Source organism: Schistocerca gregaria, chromosome 6 (assembly GCF_023897955.1).
Source record: "Schistocerca gregaria isolate iqSchGreg1 chromosome 6, iqSchGreg1.2, whole genome shotgun sequence".
NCBI classification, from domain to species: domain Eukaryota; kingdom Metazoa; phylum Arthropoda; class Insecta; order Orthoptera; family Acrididae; genus Schistocerca; species Schistocerca gregaria.
In genome coordinates, this window is record NC_064925.1 from 415,926,698 (window position 1) to 415,950,989 (window position 24,292).

The window sequence follows — 24,292 nt, forward strand, 5'->3', positions numbered from 1 at the left end:
TTAACAAGTCAGTTTCAGATACTTACTCCACAGACTGAACAAAACACTTACAGACAAATATGGCTACTTTGAAGAACTAAACACAGGGAAGTAAAGTGCACAGCAGAATGGCTATGGTGGAAAGACGAAAGACAAAATAGAAAACAAAATGCAGAAACTGAGAACATATGATTAGCAAACATTCACACAGACAGACACAACGCAAGACACAACAGATCAGCAGACAATAAGCAACAAATGATCCATAAATAACGACATACACTGCGTAACATACTTAAGAGAGAAGAATTCAACATGGCATATCGAACTAACAACACAATATATAAAAGACTTGAAAGGCAAACGAAAAACACTGAGAAATATAGCCAATTTCGTATCCACCAGTTTGTTTGTAATTACTCTCAATCAATACATGTGGGTCAAACAAGCAGCCATCTTAGAAACGGGTGTACAGCATGTCTCATTGTCAGACCATTAAAAGGTAATAGCCGCCACCCGACATTTGACGATCACCTAATAGCACAAACACAGAAAAGATTTAAAATATCTTAAAACTAGCAACAAAAAATTGACATTAGAAGAAAATTATCACATACAAAAATCAGAACCCCAAGGAAAGGAAGTACTAAGTGAATACCAATCACTTTTCAATAAAATACTGCTTGCGACGACAGAACATCTGTATAAATAATACGCCGCCCCCAACAGCACATTATAAACAAGTGTTTTAGTACTTCATAAACAAGAGAAGCAAAATCATGCAGCGCTAGTGGGGCTAGCTAATGTTAAATGATGAGAAATTAATCGTTGTTTGTGATCAATTTGTTGTTGCCCACCAGCTTAATTTTTTATACGATTCATGTGTATGGTTCATGTGTACAACAGAGTTTTGATCATTCATTGTTGTTTAAGACCTTGCAGAAGCGTCGATCTATCATGAGGCACATTAATTTAGCAAAAATTGAGTGAGAAACGTAAACAAAACAATTTAATGGATAGACTGATGAAATAAAAGATACATTAAGGGTGTGATCCCTAAGGAAATGACACAGCCTAGAACCATAGAGTTAATGTTAACTATTGCTTCATTCAATTCCGGATGGTGGCTGCACTCAGGTTGTTGTTTCAACACGGTAAAGAAACAAAATGATTGAATTAGCAGAGCGGTCACAGGCAGTAACGATATGTAAGCCAAAGGCACTACGTCACACACCAAATGACGTAAACTGATTTAAATTCCTAAACTTCAATAGTTCGCTTACTGCGTTATACAACAAAAAAATCACCTTAGCAAAAGTTATGTTACCGGTTGCCTTGCTACCAAAACTGTTATACACTGAAATAGTTCCAAGTTCCAAATAGGTGCACATTGCAAGTCCTAAACAACACAGCCCCTGCGACTCACTGGCAACACAAACCTTACCAAACACCTTTACCAATCAAGAAACAAACATAAAAATGCATCGAACACTGCTCTGCGTACCTATTTAAAAACCCTGCCATGTGATCGATTACCAGATACAATGGAGCAACTTAGAACTAGACCACCATTCTTACAAATACATATATTACAACTTTTACAGATTTAAGACATACGTTACACGTAATTTTAGTTAACTTTCAGTCTGATTTTATGTTATTAAGTGCTAAACATCGCTGAATCATCGACTCTTATTAAATTTTGAACATTCAAAATGTAGAGGTGAAAAAATAATCCGGTTCACATCTTCATTCATCTTGCTTCTCCAGTACTGTGTTTATCATATGGTTATCTTACTAACATTAACGTACTAAATTCTCATTTTATAAGCATAAAAATTGGGGTAATGCACAGATCGCTCATGCTCACGCTAATCTTCAGTTAACATGTGGAGAAATCCTGGCTTTTGCCCTATTTTAGGAAATAATAACTAAATTATTTATAACAATTTGATTATTAGTTCAACTATAATAAAACCATGATCGTTGTTTAGCTGATATCAAGCCGTAACCGACAGTGTGGCATAAGCATAGGTTGCGTGTCTATGTCATGTGTTATTAACTTCATAAGCCATTTTCAATGTAAGTGTTAATGAGCTTCTTAATCATTACCTTACATACATGTCTATAACTTAGTGGGTTCACCTCTTTATTGCGATTTAAACGCTACCTTTGGATTTTGTGTAGTATGTCTGCAAGTGGTATCGTGTTTATAGTGAATCTTCGAAGCATTATGAGATCCTGGACATTTTTCCGGCCAGTGTGACCGAGCGGTTCTGGGCACTTCAGTCTGGAACCGCGCGACCGCTGCGGTCGCAGATTCGAATCCTGCGTCGGGCATGGCTGTGTGTGTTGTCCTTACGTTAGTTAGATTTAAGTAGTTCTAAGCTCTAGGGGACTGATGACCTCAGATGTTAAGTCCCATAGTGCTCAGAGCCATTTGAACCATTTTGAATCTGGCCATTTTTATTTGTGTCCATAAGCATGGGGCGGTGCAGTTTACCCTGCCACAGGATTTCCAAGCAGCGAGTGCACTGAGGTCAGCCAAACTACTACTCCCCCCCCCCTCCCCTTCCTTTCACCGATGTTGACCCACCAACTACACAGCAGTTTACCAGCCTCATGTCAATTAACCAAATAGTCTGTTTTGTTTTTCGATACAATTGCTACATCACAACCACGGCATAAAAACACCATAAATTACATGCTAAATAATGCGATATACAGGGTACAAGGGGTAACTGAGGACTGTGTACTGAATATCAGTACTTACATTTACAGAATAACTATTACAGACGTTACAAGTCGTATGGTTTGGATTGGGTAGCACCTGTAAACACATGTTGCAAGAGCAAGTCATTAATGTTTAATTTTTCCCCGTGAGCAGCAGGTGAGGTGTCGAAGTGTGGACGAGTGGACGCAAAACGGTAAATCTGACAGGCATAGCAGTTTCGCCCATACAGTGAAGTCTGTGGAGGTGCTTTTGGGAAGACTAGTCGACGTAGAGCACATAGAAGCAACACAATGGTGTGCACGTATTAAGATTTATTGTGTAAAAATGTCTGCCCTTATACCGATTTCAGGATGTATAGCGATTCTGTATGAAATGGGAAAAATGCAGAAAATGCTAGGTTGTTTGTAGATGACAAGCTGTAGAATGTTTCGTAGCTACAACTACCAATATACACAACTAATAGCGTCATAGTAAGAATAACGTATCAGTATTATTTAAAACATTAGCATCCTATACCTACATCGCTCGGCGTAGCTTACCAGAAAGTTTTATAATGTATCAACCTGACAAAGAATGCCTTAACTGTTGTAGTAAACGAATGTAAATATTTGACACCTACTTATCTCCCTTCCGTTCATGTAAATACTTTTAGGTAAAATTTTATGTAACATACATGCCAGCTTAAAGTATAATAATAATTTATCAGAAAGAAAAGAAGCAAGAAATCCCATTCAAAATAACACATAAAGTGCTAAAACATGTTTGCCTCCTACTTTTCTTAAAATGCACGGAATACAGAAAGAACTACAACGTCTAAAAGGTGATTAAAAATAACAGAAGCTGCATTCCCTGACGTAAGACCTGTAAACAAACAACCAAGAAAACAGCACTCTCTTTCTCTTTTCGCAGTGGATTGTATGTTTCATCGGCACTGCCCATTGTTAAAATTTCTCGGAACCGCAGTCTGAGAGACGAGGCTAGCCGCTCCTCGCTGCCCTTTGTCAGTTTCTCGCCCTTTTGTGAGTTTCCGGGCCAGCGGTGGTGCCTTCTATATTACGGCAGCAGCTAATTAAAGTTTCGCTAATTATTGTTTTCCGGCGGGGCTGCCTCACGCCGGCGATATGGGTCAGGGGGACAGCGGCAGAGGCCAACGCAACTGCGCAGTTTATTGTTACCATAAACGTTGCAAACAGAACTTGAACAAGATTGAAACGCTAAATAGACTTCATAAAAACTGATAAATCAAACATGAACTACACTCCTCGAAATGGAAAAAAGAACACATTGACACCGGTGTGTCAGACCCACCATACTTGCTCCGGACACTGCGAGAGGGCTGTACAAGCAATGATCACACGCACGGCACAGCGGACACACCAGGAACCGTGGTGTTGGCCGTCGAATGGCGCTAGCTGCGCAGCATTTGTGCACCGCCGCCGTCAGTGTCAGCCAGTTTGCCGTGGCACACGGAGCTCCATCGCAGTCTTTAACACTGGTAGCATGCCGCGACAGCGTGGACGTGAACCGTTTGTGCAGTTGACGGACTTTAAGCGAGGGCGTATAGTGGGCATGCGGGAGGCCGGGTGGACGTACCGCCGAATTGTTCAACAAGTGGGGCGTGAGGTCTCCACATTACATCGATGTTGTCGCCAGTGGTCGGCGGAAGGTGCACGTGCCGGTCGACCTGCGACCGGACCGCAGCGACGCACGGATGCACGCCAAGACCGTAGGATCCTACGCAGTGCCGTAGGGGACCGCACCGCCACTTCCCAGCAAATAGGGACACTGTTGCTCCTGGGGTATCGGCGAGGACCATTCGTAACCGTCTCCATGAAGCTGGGCTACGGTCCCGCACACCGTTAGGCCGTCTTCCGCTCACGCCCCAACATCGTGCAGCCCGCCTCCAGTGGTGTCGCGACAGGCGTGAATGGAGGGACGCATGGAGACATGTCGTCTTCAGCGATGAGAGTCGCTTTTGCCTTGGTGCCAATGATGGTCGTATGCGTGTTTGGCGCCGTGCAGGTGAGCGCCACAATAAGGACTGCATACGACCAGGCACACAGGGCCAACACCCGGTATCATGGTGTGGGGAGCGATCTCCTACACTGGCCGTACACCTCTGGTGATCATCGAGGGGACACTGAATAGTGCACGGTACATCGAAACCGTCATCGAACCCATCGTTCTACCATTCCTAGACCGGCAAGGGAACTTGCTGTTCCAACAGGACAATGCACGCCCGCATGTATCCCGTGCCACCCAACGTGCTCTAGAAGGTGTAAGTCAACTACCCTGGCCAGCAAGATCTCCGGATCTGTCCCCCATTGAGCATGTTTGGGACTGGATGAAGCGTCGTCTCACGTGGTCTGCACGTCCAGCACGAACGCTGGTCCAACTGAGGCGCCAGGTGGAAATGGCATGGCAAGCCGTTCCGCAGGACTACATCCAGCACCTCTACGATCGTCTCGATGGGAGAATAGCAGCCTGCATTGCTGCGAAAGGTGGATATACACTGTACTAGTGCCGACATTGTGCATGCTCTGTTGCCTGTGTCTATGTGCATGTGGTTCTGTCAGTGTGATCATGTGATGTATCTGACCCCAGGAATGTGTCAATAAAGTTTCCCCTTCCTGGGACAATGAATTCACGGTGTTCTTATTTCAATTTCCAGGAGTGTATCTTAGAACAGATGGGTGTGAATAATGTATGTGAAAGATTTCGCAACTCTTGGTATGACGATAAAATGAATATTGAAAGAAATCACTAACCAACCAAAACGATTATGGCAGCACTGTGCTAATGATGGGTAGTACTAGTCACTTGCCGCGCGGGATTAGCCGAGCGGTCTGGAGCGCTCAAGTCATGGACTGTGCGGCTGGTCCTGGTGGAGATTCGAGTCCTCCCTCGGGCATGGGTGTGTGTGTTTGTCCTTACCTTAGGATAATTTAGGTTAAGTAGTGTGTAAGCTTAGTGACTGATGACCTTAGCAGTTAAGTCCCATAAGATTTCACCCACATTTGAACATTTGAACTAGTCACTCTGTACGACAAAGACAGCAATGCATAAGCAACAGGCCGTATATTCTGAGCAAGGAACTGCTCTAATGTTGTGTATATGGTTCTCGGGCGAGACGTCGGATGTCATAGTGAAAACTTCAAAATACTTCATTAGCGCAACTGGCCGACATCTTCAGGTGCGACGAACACATTGCTAAGGCATGACTAGAGCCCTCTATTTATGCCAGTCTTAGGCAGAAAGTGCGCATGCGTGGAGGCGCCAAATATCGGTTGATATTGTCGCTATTGGCCATCGAATTTGGCGCCACCACGCATGCGCGCTTCCTGCCTAAGACTTAGCAGTGTGTTCGTCGCACCTGAAGATGGCGGCCAGTAGCGCTGATGAAGTATTGTGAAGTTTTCACTATGACATCCGACGCCTCGCCCAAGAACCATATATACATGTCCGTCGGGAAAACCTCAAGCAACACATGCTCTCATGTTGTCTGGCACATCAGCCCATATGCATAGCCACAGCATTCCTCAGTCATCCGCTGCTTCGTTTCTGCATACTCGGACCGGACCATGACAGCTGACCATCACCAAGCAAGCGTCAACATCCTATATTTCCTATAAGAAAATCATGTACCCAATTTGTGTTATGAAATTTTAATTAATATTTAGAATCATTGTTACTAATATTAATCTACAAAATTTACGTGCAGAGTGTGAACAGTAATAAAATCCACAAACTGGAAGGACCGATTCCTGACTGGAAACGGAGGACAGAAAGTTCTGTGAACATATGTCTGGAAATGTGTAGTTGCCACGGTAGGTGACGAGTGAGAGTTCCTCTGACCATGTGTCGGGTGTTCCTCGTGTGTAGAGGCTGTGTGAATGATACAGCGTATTGTAGGCAGCACAATGGTCCGATATTCATGTCGGAACAAGCCGAGGTGGTATTTGTGTACGGTTAAGTAGATGAAAATGGTCGAGACGCATCACAGCTGTTCCAAAACACAGACACCAACCAATCACACAACATTTCAAGCCCTTTTTAGGCGTTTGTATGATCGTAGGTCCATTCCGACAGACGAACGTGCAGGGTGGATCGTTTATGCAACAGATTTGGAGGACCGGGTTCTACAGTATATTGAGACGAGCCATAGTACAAGCTCCAGGCAAGTGGCCAGCCGACATGATGTAAGCCAAAATTCGATTACGTTTATCCCATATGACTACCGTTACGAATCCCGTCACCTCCAACACCCAGGGAAAACATGGCACGTGGTCAGCATAATCTACCACAGCAACGATGCATTTCCGGAGATATGATTTTATGACCATTTTTCCTCCATTTACAGTCCAAAATCCGTCCCTGCAGTTTGCCGGTTTTATTTATATTCACTCTGTACGAGCTGGTGGCAACAGTGCCTTGTAATTAATATGAAATTAGAGTCAAAGATCATATAGTAAATGCTCCAGTCACACCATTACGACCCATCCCAACAGTCCATTGTCCTCGTTATCATCATTTTCATGAAGTGCTTTCTCTGGCTTCTGGTTCGGATAAAACTGTCCAGTTTGCGTATTAAATCTTGTGGTTTTGTTAAGTCTATGTGTTTCACGTTTTGTGTAATCGTTTGGTTAATCTTTGCCTTTCATCTAAGCATTTGGATATTAGATTTTGCAAGGCATCTACAGACTGTAGGGAAATGAACAAACTGTGGTCTCCCTTGACGTGACTTAAAGAAAGTGATGGCTTTCCACGACTCCAATGAAGAATATGTTGCTTTTAATAACAGTTCATGGGAACCTGTTGAAAACTTTATCTTTACAAAATCTCTAAGTTGTACATTGTTACCAGAAACATCAGATTTAGCTTTGGAAAAGATATCAGAAACACTCTAAAGGGTTCTGAAATTCTCAGCGTCCAATTTACTGCCTAAAATGCTGTAACCATGGAATGTATGGTTATGTTGGGTCATTCATTTAAGAGCTTCCAGCTTTTATGAAAAATGGTTCAAATGGCTCTGAGCACTATGGGACTTGACATCTGAGGTCATCAGTCCCCTAGAACGTAGAACTACTTAAACCTAACTAACCTAAGGACATCACACACATCCATTCCCGAGACAGGATTCGAACGTGCGACCATAGCGGTCGCGCGGTTCCAGACTGAAGCTCCTAGAACCGCTCGGCCACACCAGCCGGCAGCTTTTTATGAAGAAATGGGCATCAGTGTAGGCAGTTCGTCTTCCTAAAGCAATGAAAATTTGTACTTTGGGCCCTTATGGCAGTATACACCACAGAGATCGGTTAGACAGTTTTTCGCATATGTTGATACGTAGAGTGTGGGACTACAGCACTCATAAAAATCAACATATATCAGTAGTATGATACATGCTGCAATTTGAAGGTCGACAAGAGCGTGCATTAGACCCTTATAGTTCTCATAGCCTCAACTGATAGTGTAAACAGTGGTATGTGTTGGTGAAGAAAAATAAAATAAAACTAAAATTTTTGTTCTTATTTCCAACGTCCCTTAATGAAATCTTACGGTCCTTCTACCAAAGCATTGCATTATTCTGGTACCATCAGGATTGTTGATGAATATTGAACTTTAAAAAGGTCCTTTAAATTCCTTTACGACATTCCAGTATCTAAAAACCGAAAGGGGATCACCTGTCGGGTTGTAACTGGTGTTCACTCTTCCATGGTTAAATCGGTTTTAACGTTTCTCGGACCATTTGCTTGTATGAGATATTCGATATTTTCTTTCTACCTTCTGGTAAAATCCTGGGACAAGTATGTGTCCACCAGAAGTAAAATTTTCTGATACATTGAATAATTAAGAAAGAACGTATCCACAGAGCTCAGATTCTCTTGTTCCTTCTTATCTGATTCCTCGTGGCATGTAAAAGCAGTAGAGACGCACTCACTTCCACTCGCTCATGATCGCCCATTTTGTGACAAAAGTGTGGTCTCCGGTAATGTTATACTACAATTTGTGTGGCCGATATTTTGTCGGGCCTCATTGTCGGGATATATTGTTTACCATACACATTTCTGATTGCCCATGTAAACGTACCTTAACCGGAGGAACATCACAGTGGGTGGTTTGAAATCGGCAGCTGTGACTGATAATTAGCGTGTCCAATAACGGCCCAGTAACTAAAATCAAGAACTCTGTTTCTCAAAGAATGAAAGAAAGAAGTGGAGTCCTTCCACGCCTATACTTGAATGATGGTCATTCTCAATGGAGAGAAGTCTTCCGAAGTAAGAGAGATTTCAGGTGTGCCGCAGGGTAGTGTCGTAGGACCGTTTCAATTCACAATATACATAAATGACCTTGTGGATGACGTCGGAAGTTCACTGAGGCTTTTTGCGGATGATGCTGTGGTATATTGAGAGGTTGTAACAATGGAAAATTGTACTGAAATGCAGGAGGCTCAGCAACGAATTGACGCATTGTGCAGGGAATGGCAATTCAATCTCAATATAGACAAGTGTAATGTGCGGCGAATACATGGAAAGAAAGATCCTTTATCATTTAGCTACAATATAGCAGGTATGCAACTGGAAGCAGTTAATTCTATAAATTATCTGGGAGTAGGGATTAGGAGTGATTTAAAATAGAATGATCATATAAAGTTGATCGTCGGTATAGCAGTTGCCAGACAGATTCATTGGAAGAATCCTAAGGAAATGCAGTCCGAAAACAAAGGAAGTAGGTTACAGTAAACATGTTCACCCACTGCTTCAATACTGCTCACCAGTGTGGAATCCGAGATAGGGTTGATAGAAGAGATAGAGAAGATCCAACGGAGAGCATTTAGTCATCGCGAAAGCGTTACGGAGATGATAGATAAACTCCAGTGTAAGACTCTGCAGAAGAGACGCTCAGTAGCTCGGTACGGGCTTTTGTTGTAATTTCGAGAACATACCTTCACCGAGGAGTCAAGCAGTATATTGCTCCCTCCTGCGTATATCTCGCGAAGAGACCATGAGGATAAAATCAGAGAGATTAGAGCCCACACAGAGGCATAGAGACAAATCTTTCTTTCCACGAACAATACGAGACTGGAATAGAAGTGAGAACCGATAGAGGTACTCAAAGTACCCTCCGCCACACACCGTCAGGTGTCCTGCGGAGTATGGATATAGATGTAGATGTATATGTAGATGACCATCACAAAAAGTTTTCCTGACAGCTCTGTGGAAGAGTGTTTATCATGGAACCACAGGATGTTGGTCTGTCATGTTCTCCAAACAACTAGGTGCAATCACCCATTAAGACAGTAAAAGGAATGATTCTAAGATAGTGGCTTAGGGCAGAGGTTAAAAAATGCTTAGATAGCAGTGGGCAAGGAAACCTGTATGGCAGACTGGGCGGTTTTATCCTGTTTATCACGCAAGGATACTAGGATCTACATCTACGAGGTTACCCTGCAAATCACATTTAAGAATTGTTAGTAAGAGCTGAACACTGACATCTCCTGGGTAACAGCAGCGGTCTCGTTCTTATAATATGCTGAGGTCATCATGAGAGTGGCCGTGCACTGTAAATTATCATGAGGGATTTGTTGAGTTGTCGGCTTCCCTGTGGCACTCCAGCTATTTGGAGCTTCCTTTGTAGATGTTGTGATACACGGTTTGTTCAAATGGCTCTGAGCGCTATGGGACTTAACTTCTAAGGTCGTCAGTCCCCTAGAACTTAGAACTACTTAAACCTAACTAAGGATCATCACAAACATCCATGTCCGAGGTAAGATTCGAACCTGCGACCGTAACGGCCGCGCGGTTCCAGACTGTAGCGCCTAGAACCGCTCGGCCACCCCAGCCGGCTGTGATACAGGGGTTCGCCGATCAAGAGTTATGTGTATTTTTCAATTTGAACGAGCCACAAGTTATTATTTTTCCCAGATAATGAATGTCTCTTTCGAAAATAACGTAACGGTCATGGTGCTTACGGTTACCGCTAACCACCTCACGTACTTGACAGTAAAGTAAAATTCTCCCTCTGTTAGATTATCTGTGAGTTCTATTAAGAGTAGTTTAAGTGCTCTGAGACGGACTCTTGAGGAAGCTGAGAAGAGTCTTCGATGACAGACTGCGTACTCTTTCTTTACCCAATAAGTAGCTGCTGTGATCTATAATATTTGAAGGCCACTTTGGCCAGTCCCTGCGAAGAATATCTTCACTTTGGAAAAGTTCATTCACCAGAGAAACACAATGGGGTCGGAACCAACCACATCATTGGAAAATCACCTTTCGTTACGTACGTTATAAGTTTCTGGACATCAACCCGAACGAAGTTTAAAAGCTCCTCGGACCTTCCGACATGATATTTTCTCATACCAGATCACCACTCCTCCGTCCAACTGATTTTCTATAACCAGACCGCCTACCAGTCTACGGGTGTGCATACATTTTTTATTACGATTTTGATGTATTGTTAGTTTACCAGGCAGTAACGTTCTGCCCCACAAGTAAAGATCAAGATTAAGATAATACCACAGGTGCCTAGTTACATTTACCTTCAACGTCAGACGTCGGTTCGCCTACAAATATCATTCTAGTTGTTTTTTTTTTCAAATCTGTGGTCGTCCACTGCACTAACACTGATGCAATACAAGCACACTAGGACGGAGCGTACTGATGAAGTAAGCTTAACAACTCAAAAATATTTAATGTTGTTGTTTGTTCCTACTTTAATAGATTATTACTGTCATTAAAAGGTATTATGAACTATCAGCGCAAAACGCTCAACTGTATTGTTGGCACTTCGTGTAATTTGAGAAAATATTCCAGAATGCAGGATCAAGAAGGAAGGAAAAAAGATTGGGTTTAACGTCCCGTCGACACCGATGTCATTAGAGACCGCGCACAAGCTCGGATTACGTCAAAGAAATCGTCCGAGCCTTTTCAAAGGAACCATCCCAGCGTCTGCCTGGACTGATTTAGGGAAGTCACAGCACGAGACCTTTATTAAAGTTAACTAAATAGCCACTGAACACTATAAAAGTCACATTACAGTAAATTTGTAGTCAGTTTCAGCATTAATTCCATTATTTCAGAATATAGTCTTGACGCTTTTGATGATTACTAGTCGTCGAGTACGTAAAGTTCCTTTACGCACTAAATTTCATTCTTTCACATTATATACGTGGCACATGGCGTGCACAAACAAAAAAAGTGACACTCAGTCTTGATCATGCGTTTCACTTCATGAAAAACAGACACATTTACTGACCGTCCATATCTAGCACGAAATCCGACACAAGCGGTCACTTCACAGTAGTTTTGACGCCAAGTAACTTGACTCACAATCCAAAACTACTCGTACATCGAGCTCTCTACTCAGAGGAGAGAGGGGCGGGGGAGAAGGAGGGGGAAATCGATACGAGACGCTTACATTTACTTTGATAGTGGCTGCTTGTACTTTATCTGCCCACGGGCAATTTTTTTCATGTGTGAATAGGATTCATAATCCAATTTCCATGTTCAAAACAACGAGCCCATCATTCCACTTCAATGAGCAGAGCACACACTCATAAATGTCTGGTACAGTATACACATTGGCTGAGACCTGTGTCCTAGGTTCATTATTCTAACACGTTGAATCAACGATCGATAATAAAATAACAAAGAAAAGATCGCCCCATCACGTTGGTAGCACTGCTCTGAAAATCAATAGTCTTATATACTAGGACGGCCGATGTGACCGAGTGGTTCTAGGCACTTCAGCCCATAATCGCGCGACTGCTACTGTCGCAGGTTCGAATCCTGTCTCGGGCATGGATGTGTGTGATGTCCTTAGGTTATTTAGGTTTAAATAGTTCTAAGTTCTAGGGGACTGATGACCTCAGATGTTAAGTCCCATAGTGCTCAGAGCCCTTTGAATCATTTGAACTTACATAATAGTCTGCGATAAATCTACAACCGGACTGACCGCTGTAAAAGCGCGTGATTGACTCTAGAAGATGGAGCATTATTCGTTGCAGGGATTAGATGGCACGCATTCAGCCTGTGACGGAGTAGTATATAACGCTGTGTAAAGCCAAACGAATGTACAGTTTCCCTAAGGACGTTATTATAATGACAAATGATTGCAAGCGACTAGCTGGAAGTGGTAAGGTAGCAAACCACAAAAAAATATAACATGCCGTATGCAAAAGGTAATCTGATTTTATTTAACAACTTTTTTCAAGCTTTTATTGTAGTTTCATTATCAAGTAAAATTTAACGAACTCAAATGAATGCAATTATTTACAACAATCCAAAAATATCAGCAATAAAAATGTAATATTTCAAGTTCGATCAGCATTAATTTGAGATTTTAAATCCTGACATGGCACAGAGTTTCACCTCACTTATGTGGTACTTTCCCAAACTAAATCCAATAAAGCACAGTATGAATTCAGGTACTACAACAGAATGAAAAACATTTCAATTAACAAATGTTCCAGGATAATTCTTTAAGTATCAGAAAATATGTAGATAAGACATCAGTTAACACCTATGAGCACACGAGATCACAACAGGGAGTGAGCGACTATAAAATTAATATGAAAAAAAACCTTTACGTCAGTTAAACATTTTTTTCAATGGTTATTCTTAGGCAGCGGTCGTCTCGTTGACGACCTGAATTTAGTAACAAATAGCCAAACATGAAATTAAGTACAAAATAAATCTCAGCCAGGAGTAACGTTAGTTATGTTTTACTACGTGCTGCTTACCTTGCCCTTGCGGCGTTGTCGTTTAAATTTTGTTCGTACATTCTTTTATAGAATAAACCTGAATTATTACACCGCATGATATTGCGCAACGGTATGCCATTTCTTTTTGCGTTAAATTGCGCGAAAACGCGACGACAACCTGCAATAAGCTTTAGAAGGTTTCTGAAGAGGGGGTTGTGTCAAGATCTCAAGTTTTTCATTGGCATAATATGTTTAGTGAAGGCAGAACGAATTCTGAAGATGAAGACCGCAGTGGACGACCACCAACCGCACGGACGAATGTCAACTTGGCCAGGATGCGTGAACTCGTACGTTCTGCTCGAAGATTATCCGTGAAAATGATTGCAGAAGAACTGAACATCAATCGAGAAACGGTTCGTCTAATAACAACTAAAGATCTTGTTATGAGAAAGATTTGTGCAAAAATGTTCCCCAAAAAACTCACACCACAACAGCGAGAACCTGAAAAATTTGACAACCGATCTATTAGAGCAAACGGAAATTAATCCAGAATTGTTGAGCAGTGTTATCACTGGTGATGAAAGTTGGTTTTTTCGGTACAATCCAGAAACAATACGCCAAAGTTCTCAATGGTGTTCAAAGGGATCACCAAGACCAAAAAAAGCTCGCATGTCAAAGTCAAAAGTGAAATGCATTCTTGTGCGCTTCTTTGATTCCAAGGGAATTGTTCATAAAGAGTGGGTGCCTCCTGGACAATCAGTTAACCAATATTACTAGAAAGAAATTTTATGAAGACTTCATAAAAGAGTCCTTCGTGTCCGTGCCAACATTGCTGATAATTGGATTCTGCATCACGATAATGCGCCATCCTATACTGCTCTGTCAGTACAGCAATTTTTAACCTCAAACCACAGCTACCTTGTTCACCAGATATCGCTCTTTGCATTTTTTTTTCTATTTCCAAGAGTCAAAACGGCGGTCAAGTGACACCATTTTCAAACAACACAAGATGTCCAAAAAGCTGTGACGAGGGTCTTGGAGGATATTATAGAAGAAGTGTTCCAGAAATGTTACCATAAATGGTAGAAGCGCTGGAAAAAGTGTGTGCAATCAGAAGGGAACTACTCTGAAGGAGACAACACTAAACTTAACTAAAACGGTAAGCAACATTTTTTCACATCAGTCTCATTACTTTATTGTCACACCTCGTATATACGTAATAGGTCATGGTTGCAAAATATTGACACGAATTATTTACAAAAGAATGGAAAAGATAGTGGCAGTCGACTTCACGGAAGATCGCTTTGGGTTCCGAAGAAATGCGGGTACACGCTAGGCAATACTGACACTGCGTCTTGTCTTAGAAGTTACGTTAAGGTAAAGGCAAACTTACGATTGTAGAATTTGTAGATTTGAAGCACTCTTTTGACAACTTTGACTGGAATATACTTTTTTTAAACTTCTGAAGTTAGCAAGCGTAAGATACACGAAGCACCAAGTTATACATAAACCAGACGAAGGAACTCTGTACATTGAAAGAGCTGTGAAGGAAAGCAAGGAAAATTTCGAAAGGGAGTTACAGTCCAGGGAGAAGAAGCGAAAACTTTGACGTTTACCGATGATACTGTAGTTCTATCAGAGACAGCAAAGGACTTGGAAGTGCAGTTGAAAGGAATGGATAGATGCTTGAAAGGAGGATATAAGATTAACATTAACAAAAGTTAAATACTGGTGATGGACTGTAGTCGAATTAAGTCAGGCGGGCTGAGGAAATTAGATTAGTATATGAGACGTTAAAAGTAGCGGATGAGTTTCGATATTTGAGCAGTAAAATAACATATGACGGGCGACGTAGACGGGATATAAATGTAGAATGGCAATAGCAAGAAAAGCGTTTCTGAAGAAGAGAAATTTGTTGGGATCGAATATAAATTTAAATGTCAGGAGGCCTTTTCTGAAGGCATTTGCTAGAGAGTAGCTTTGTACAATATGCGTTAGATGAGTATGTGCCAAGCAAGATCGTAAGAGATGGAAAAGAGCCACCGTGGTACAACAGCCGAGTTAGGAAACTGCTGCGGAAGCAAAGGGAACTTCACAGGAAATATAATCATAGCCAAAACCTTGCAGACAAACAAAAATTACGCGAAGCTAAATGTAGTGTGAGGAGGGCTATGCGAGAGGCGTTCAATGAAATCGAAAGTAAAGTTCTATGTACTGACTTGGCAGAAAATCCAAGAAATTTTGGTCTTATGTCAAAGCGGTAGGTGGCTCAAAACAAAATGTCCAGACACTCTGTGACCAAAATGGTACTGAAACAGAGGATGACACACAAAAGGGCGAAATACTAAATGTCTTTTTCCAAAGCTGTTTCACAGAGGAAGACTGCACTGTAGTTCCTTCTCTAGGTTGTCACGCAGATGACAAAATGGTAGATATCGAAATAGACGACAGAGGGATAGAGAAACAATTAAAATCGGTCAAAAGAGGAAAGGCCGCTGGACCTGATAGGATACCAGTTCGAATTTACACAGAGTACGCGAAGGAACTTGCCTCTCTCCTTGCAGCGGTGTACCGTAGGTCTCTAGAAGAGAGTAGCGTTCCAAAGGATTGGAAAAGGGCACAGGTCATCCCCGTTTTCAAGAAGGGACCTCAAACAGATGTGCAGAACTGTAGACCTATATCTCTAACGTCGATCAGCTGTAGAATTTTGGAACACGTATTATGTTCGAGTATAATGACCTTTCTGGAGACAAGAAATCGACTCTGTAGGAATCAGCATGGGTTTCGAAAAAGACGGTCGTGTGAAACCCAGCTCGCGCTATTCGTCCACGAGACTCAGAGAGCCATAGATACGGGTTCACAGGTACACGCCGTGTTTCTTGACTTCCGCAAGGCGTTCGATGCAGTAACCCACAGTCGTTTAATGAACAAAGTAAGAGCATATGGACTCTCAGACCACTTGTGTGATTGGATTGAAGAGTTCCTAGATAACAGAACGCAGCATGTCATTCTCAATGGAGAGAAGTCTTCCGAAGTAAGAGTGATTTCAGGTGTGCCGCAGGGGAGTGTCATAGGACCGTTGCTATTCACAATACACATAAATGACCTTGTGGATGAGATCGGAAGTTCACTGAGGCTTTTTGCAGATGGTTCTGTGGTGTATCGAGAGGTTGTCCCAATGGAAAATTGTACTGAAATGCAGGAGGATCTGCGGCGAATAGACGGTGCAGGGAATGGCAATTGAATCTCAATGTAGACAAGTGTAATGTGCTGCGAATACATAGAAAGATAGTTCCCTTATCATTTAGCTACAAAATAGCAGGTCAGCAACTGGAAGCAGTTAATTCCATAAATTATCTGGGAGTACGCATTAGGAGTGTTTTAAAATGGAATGGTCATATAAAGTTGATCGTCGGTATAGCAGATGCCAAACAGATTCATTGGAAGAATCCTTAGGAAATGCAATCGTAAAACAAAGGAAGTAGGTTACAGTAAATATGTTCGCCCACTGCTTCAATACTGCTCACCAGTGTGGGATCCGTACGAGAAAGGTTTGATAGAAGAGATAGAGAAGATCCAACGGAGAGCACCGCGCTTCGTTACAAGATCATTTAGTAATCGCGAAAGCGTTAAGGAGGTGATAGATAAACTCCAGTGGAAGACTCTGCAGGAGAGACGCTCAGTAGCTCGGTACGGGCTTTTGTTAAAGTTTCGAGAACATACCTTCACCGAAGAATCAAGCAGTATATTGCTCGCTCCTACGTATATCTCGCGAAGAGACCATGAGGTTAAAATGAGAGAGATTAGAGCCCACACATAAGCATACCGACAATCCTTCTTTCCACGAACAATACGAGACTGGAATAGAAGGGAGAACCTATAGAGGTACTCAGGGTTCCCTCCGCCACACACCGTCAGGTGGCTTGCGTAGTATGGATGTAGATGGAGATGCAGATGTATGGAAGTGAAACTTGCACACTAAGTAGTAAGGAGAAATATGAACTGCAACACATAAACTTGTCTGCTGTTGTACTAAATTGCTTCCTTCATACAAATGTTTTGTAATTTATATTAGACAGTAACAATTAACAATACACAGTAATTTTCTGCTTCACTGAACGCGAGGCAATTTAACTGTACAGAAACAAGAATATTTCTTTACTTCTTTGAAAGAAGACAGAAACTCTTTTTGTTGTCAAAATGGCTGATATTTGATTTCCTTTGAACACAATGAAGCGGAACGCCTTCCACGGAACGCACTGGGCTGGATATTTAACTAATTGGCCACACGATGCGTAACTGCTAATTTACGGAGAAATAAACATTGGTAAGGGCGTAGTTTCGCTACAAATGAATCGAAGCCTGGTCATTATGAATAAACTGGATCTGCGTGCTATAGTGATGGACCGAAATTCTGTTGGTAACGATGGGAAAGAATATGCTGACCATCTTCCTTTTATATAACCACCAAACAGCGGCATTACATGGTCAAGTTTCCACTGCAAATAGCCTACTGCGACACACAAAATTCACGACTGATATTATTACTACCCCATTTTTCAGTTTTGGAATCATTTCTACTACTTTACTTCTGTGGAATTATAAGGCTTACTATTCATAATGAAATTGAAACTTCCGTGGCTTACCAGGGCATTGATCCAGGACTTAGTACCTGGGCAAAGTTCAAATGGCTTAAGGGAGTGCTGGCTTAAGGGAGTGCCGGCCGGTGTGGCCGAGCGGTTCTAGGCGCTTCAGTCCGCAATCGCGCGACCGCTACTGCTGCAGGTTCGAATCCTGCCTCGTGCATGGATGTGTATGATGTCCTTAGGGCAGTTAGGTTTCAGTAGTTCTAAGTTCTACGGGACTGATGACCTCAGATGTCAAGTCTCATAGTGCTCAGAGCCATTTGAACCATTTGAGCTTAAGGGAATATGCCACATATATTCGGTACAAACGTGAAATTTACTCCCTATAAGTAAATAATGAAAAGGAGGCAGTCAGTATGTAAAAGAAAAATCTGTAGCTACATTTTTAGCCCGTTGTGAGACGTGGGTGAGTGTACACGCAAAAAGAACCTGGAAATGCATCAAATGATGCACAACAAAACTGTGTGCCTAATATGACAGCAAGAAATCTTTAATGAACGGAACATGTGGATTACAGAGTTGAGCACCATAGACGCAGAGCAGTGATGGTGGACGTTCCTGAGGGAACACGTCCTTTTGGCAGACACAAAAAGTGATGGATGGATAAAATCATGGAAGTCCTGCGCCAGGTGGGAGTCGCATCGAAGCGAACGCAAATAATCAGACGCCTAGTCAACAGTTGAATCTTTTCAGGAAAACATCTCTAAGAGGGCTTGGAATAGCGTCGGGTGTAGCTGGGTAGGCTACAGTTAGCTTCCTTCATATACCCTAACCAAGCTCAACAGCACGTGGAAAACTTTTCGGCCAATCCATGCGGCGGAAATCTCCACCAGGGAGAAATTCATCGACCAGAGCAGTAGGATACGGACGGATATTATGGTGTCTGACTGGGTATTTCAGATTAAATGTGCCACTGAAAAAAAGGCACTTTTGACATCGTTACTTCACATCTGTATTTCTGAGCGTCAAGAATATTCCTCCTACCACCAACACAGACAAGTGATTCTTCGCACTCTCCTTTAAGCTGATGCCTCCCCGCATCAGCTCTTCATCATTGGCAGTATTTTTGTAAAATGAATCCGGCACGATAATATATATCATAGGTGCCCCGTCTGGAGAACAGAGCACTTGAACGCACCGCATCCGGGGTTCGGGGAGCTAACCTGCCACGCCTCGTGGATTAGCGACAGGTTTGCTGCAGCGGTCAGCCTGCATCTGATTTATAGGCTGTTTACCATGTCCAAAAAGGTGAACACCGGGCTGGTAAACAGGTCTCGTCTCATATACGTGTTACGCAAACTTTTAAAAAAACGTTCTCGCATTCGAACAAGACTTATACCGTAAACACAGAGAAATGTGATACACACATTACGATCTGGCTTCAGGAAAGACATTCGAACACCATCTGTCACTAACGGTTTCGTAACAATATAACGATTCCGATCCCGTAGGGAAATGGTATGAGGCCAAGAAGACGAAGAAGAGATTCCTGCAGGAGGTAGTATTACACAAAGCTAGAAGAAACGTTCCTACAACGATATGTCCAGAAACCAATACTTGCTGAGGTTTGGAACAATCTGTGCTGTCATTCCCATCTGTCTGTTAGGTAGGAGTAGATACTATAGGCTGTGTTGCACGTAGGTACCTCACATCCTGATGCCTTTGGAATGAACCATGCATTCTTTCAACTACATATCGTTCAATTCAGATTGTGACACACAGTTTGGTCACAGGATCCTGTAACGTCCGCACAGATTTGATGGATCGGGCGTACCCCATTGAATTTAAATATTCCCCTAACCAGAAATCCAATGGGTTCACCTCGACCAGTCCATGTTACGATAAGGCGCGGTGACACCGTCGGTGGAAAACGGGGTGGTGCGTCTTCATTGCTCTGTTGATGTCAGTACTCCTATCAGTTTCTCACAGCTTACAACCAGTGATCTATGCGCAGTTAACAGCATTCGTGAGTGGAAAGTTGCTTTTACAATTGTTACGATAGGAGCTATCGTCTGTCATGCGCTTACATTGGTTTGGGGATGTAGATGTATAGTGGAAGATTCATTATGGTAACGGGTTTCTTTTTCAACTTTGAGTAGACCATAGACATATGAAAATACAGAATTTTTCTATTTTGAAATTTTAGTTAGTTATTTAGTTACGTGTTCCGTGGATCAATCTCACGGTAACCGTTATGATGTGGAACGTGTCAAGTGCGTAAGAAATACACACATGCCTCAAGCTTAAAATTGTTATTACCTACCCCATTCCCTTAAATGGCACAAAATGCTTATCTTATACCTACAAATTTATTTATTCCCATTCAAGCATTCATCTATGGTATAGAAGGAGTTGTCAAGGAGATATGATTTCAATTAATTTTTGAAACGATTACTGCTGCCTATCAGATACTTTATTTCATCTGGTAATTTACCGAAAAGTTTTACAGCAGCATATTTTACCTCTTTCTCTACCAACGATAGATTAAGTAGAGGATAACGTAAGTCTTTTTTTCTTTTGGTATTATAATCAGGAATGTCACTGTTGTTTTTAAACTGGTCCATGTTATTGAGAAAAGATTTTATTACTGACTAAATGTACTGTGAGGCTGTTGTAAAAATTCCTAACCTTTTAAACATATGCCTACATGATGTGGGACTACGAGCCCCACAATTTATTCTAACCACTTTCTTTTGAAAAGTAATACTTTTTTGCCTAAGTCTTGATTTACGTCAAAACATTATTCCGTATGATATCAGAGAGTGAAAGTGTGCAGAGTATGTTAGCTTACTAATTTCTGCATACTCAAAATTGGAAATTATTCTGATTGCAAAAGCTTGTGAACCTAGTCGCTTTAGCAGATCCAAAATAAGAATTTTTCAATTAAGATGCGCATCAACACGAACACCCAAAAATTTAGTATGCTCTACCCTGGATACTGACTTTTGTTGATTGTTATACTTATTGAAGGAACTGTACTCCTTGCAGCAGAAAATTGGATTACTGTGGTTTTTCAAAGTTCAGGGCAAGCCCATTCGCAGAAAACTAGTTAATAAAACTTTTCTAAAGATGTTATTTGTATCATTTTTTATTGGAGTTTCTTTTACCGGATTAATAATTAAGCTTGCATCATGAACAGATAGTGTCAGTTTAGCTTCTTGTTTCAGCCAAGAAGGGAAGTGATTCACATATACCAAGAACAGAATGGGACCCATTATCGAACAGTGCAGAACACCTAATATAATTTCACACCAGTTAGATCAAGTGGAAAACTTCCAGTAATCACTTAAACCATAGAAAGAAACGTTTTGCTTCCTGTTCTGTAGATATGACTTAAACCACTCACATGTTGTTCCCTTTATAACTTAGAATTCTAATATCTGTAACATAATGTCATAGTTCACACAATAAAATGCTTTGAACAAGTCACAGAAATTCCTATTGGTGGCATTTTATTATTAAAAGACTCTATTGTGTGAGTAGTGAAACTGTATATTGCTATCTCAGTAGAACACCATTTTTGAAATTCAAACTGTGATTTACTCAGTATCACATTACTGTTGAGATGGCTAAATTTCTAGTACATTACTTTCTCAATGATTTTTGAAAATGCTGTAAGCAAAGTTACTGGACAGTAGTCACTGACATTTTGGTGTCCCTATTTTGTAGAGAGATTTGATAATCACATATTTTAACGTGTCTGGGAAAGAATCTTAAGTTAGTGATGCATTACATACCGGTATGTGACTCAGAACATCAACTGTAACTGCCCCCCATCGTTTTAATATGTTGTTAGTTAGAGATGTCATCTATTCCAACAGGACATTTATTTTTCAAAGATTTAATGATTTTCTTTATTTCAAAAGAGGTTATTAAGTGAAAATTAGTCTGACTAAAATTTCTCAAGTTTGACTCTCCCATGTACTGCTGGCTTTTTTTTAAAACTATTCTCACCAATTTTTTCATGTACACTTATGAGTTGGTTCTTAAATAGTTACTTGTGTACTGTTGATTAAGATGGTCTCATTCTCTTTAATAGTAATACACTCCTGGAAATGGAAAAAAGAACACATTGACACCGGTGTGTCAGACCCACCATACTTGCTCCGGACACTGCAATGATCACACGCACGGCACAGCGGACACACCAGGAACCGCGGTGTTGGCCGTCGAATGGCGCTAGCTGCGCAGCATTTGTGCACCGCCGCCGTCAGTGTCAGCCAGTTTGCCGTGGCATGCGGAGCTCCATCGCAGTCTTTAACACTGATAGCATGCCGCGACAGCGTGGACGTGAACCGTATGTGCAGTTGACGGACTTTGAGCGAGGGCGTATAGTGGGCATGCGGGAGGCCGGGTGGACGTACCGCCGAATTGCTCAACACGTGGGGCGTGCCCGTCGACCTGGGAACGGACCGCAGCGACGAACGGATGCACGCCAAGACCGTAGGATCCTACGCAGTGCTGTAGGGGACCGCACCGCCACTTCCCAGCAAATTAGGGACACTGTTGCTCCTGGGGTATCGGCGAGGACCATTCGCAACCGTCTCCATGAAGCTGGGCTACGGTCCCGCACACCGTTAGGCCGTCTTCCGCTCACGCCCCAACATCGTGCAGCCCGCCTTCAGTGGTGTCGAGACAGGCGTGAATGGAGGGACGAATGGAGACGTGTCGTCTTCAGCGATGAGAGTCGCTTCTGCCTTGGTGCCAATGATGGTCGTATGCGTGTTTGGGGCCGTGCAGGTGAGCGCCACAATCAGGACTGCATACGACCGAGGCACACAGGGCCAACACCCGGCATCATGGCGTGGGGAGCGATCTCCTACACTGGCCGTAAACCTCTGGTGATCATCGAGGGGACACTGAATAGTGCACGGTACATCGAAACCGTCATCGAACCCATCGTTCTACCATTCCTAGACCTGCAAGGGAACTTGCTGTTCCAACAGGACAATGCACGTCCGCATGTATCCCGTGCCACCCAACGTGCTCTAGAATGTGTAAGTCAACTACCCTGGCCAGCAAGATCTCCGCATCTGTCCCCCATTGAGCATGTTTGGGACTGGATGAAGCGTCGTCTCATGTGGTCTGCACGTCCAGCACGAACGCTGGTCCAATTGAGGCGCCAGGTGGAAATGACATCGCAAGCCGTTCCACAGGACTACATCCAGCATCTGTACGATCGTCTCGATGGGAGAATAGCAGCCTGCATTGCTGCGAAAGGTGGATATACACTGTACTAGTGCCGACATTATGCATGCTCTGTTGCCTGTGTCTATGTGCCTGTGGTTCTGTCAGTGTGATCATGTGATGTATCTGACCCCAGAAATGTGTCAATAAAGTTTCCCCTTCCTGGGACAATGAATTCACAGTGTTCTTATTTCAATTTCCAGGAGTGTACTAACTATCCCAATGGTTACTTTTCCTGTCTCCCTTTTAACCACATACCATACTGATTTTATTTTATTGCCCTAGTTGTTTATTTCATCTCTAACACACATGTTTCGTGATCTTCTGACAACTTCTTTCAGTATGTTACTATAATTTTTACAATGTAAAACTACTTCTTGATCTTTACTAATTCTTTCTGACTCATACAGTTTCTTTTTCTTTCTGAATACACTTTAATAACAGTAGTAATTCGAGATTTCTCTGAAACCCAGAACTATTTAGTGTTACATTTAGTAATTTCTTTGGGCAACATTGTTCAAAAAGGGATATAAATTTATCAAGAAATATATTGAATTTATCGTTAGAATTTGACTTATTTTATACAACTCCCCAGTTAATATTTCTTAAACTTTCTCAGGTTGAGCAGCCTTACACTTTCACTTAATGGTGTCTGAACTGTACACTCTGCTAGATTTTGTAAGTTAATCAATTGTGCATCATGGTGTGATAATCCGTTTGTCACAGGGGAAGCAAGTGTTAGTTTTACATTGTCTTGCTGTACAGATACATTACCTCTTAGAGTGCTACTGTCTTGAGCTATATGTGTAGGGAAATTGATCACGTATTCTACTTTACAAGTCATTAATAACACTTATAGTTTACCTTTCGTATCAGAATTGCTTACAAAGTTTACACTGTATTAATAACTTCTTGTTTTTGTCCGACAGACAGCATAATAGAGAGTCAAACATTTTTATGAGTAGCTTTCAATGTCCTAATGGGAACCTTGCACTGTTACTAATATCAATACTACATTATCTAGGTGTAGTTCACATGCACAACCTT

At 42.0% G+C, this 24,292-nt stretch overlaps 1 protein-coding gene across 1 annotated transcript in view; it reads left to right on the plus strand.

Annotated features, from left to right (window-relative positions):
• LOC126278307 (thyrostimulin alpha-2 subunit) overlaps positions 1 to 24,292 on the plus strand; it is a 292,428-nt gene that overhangs the window by 251,952 nt on the left and 16,184 nt on the right. The gene's annotated exons all lie outside the window — the stretch shown is intronic.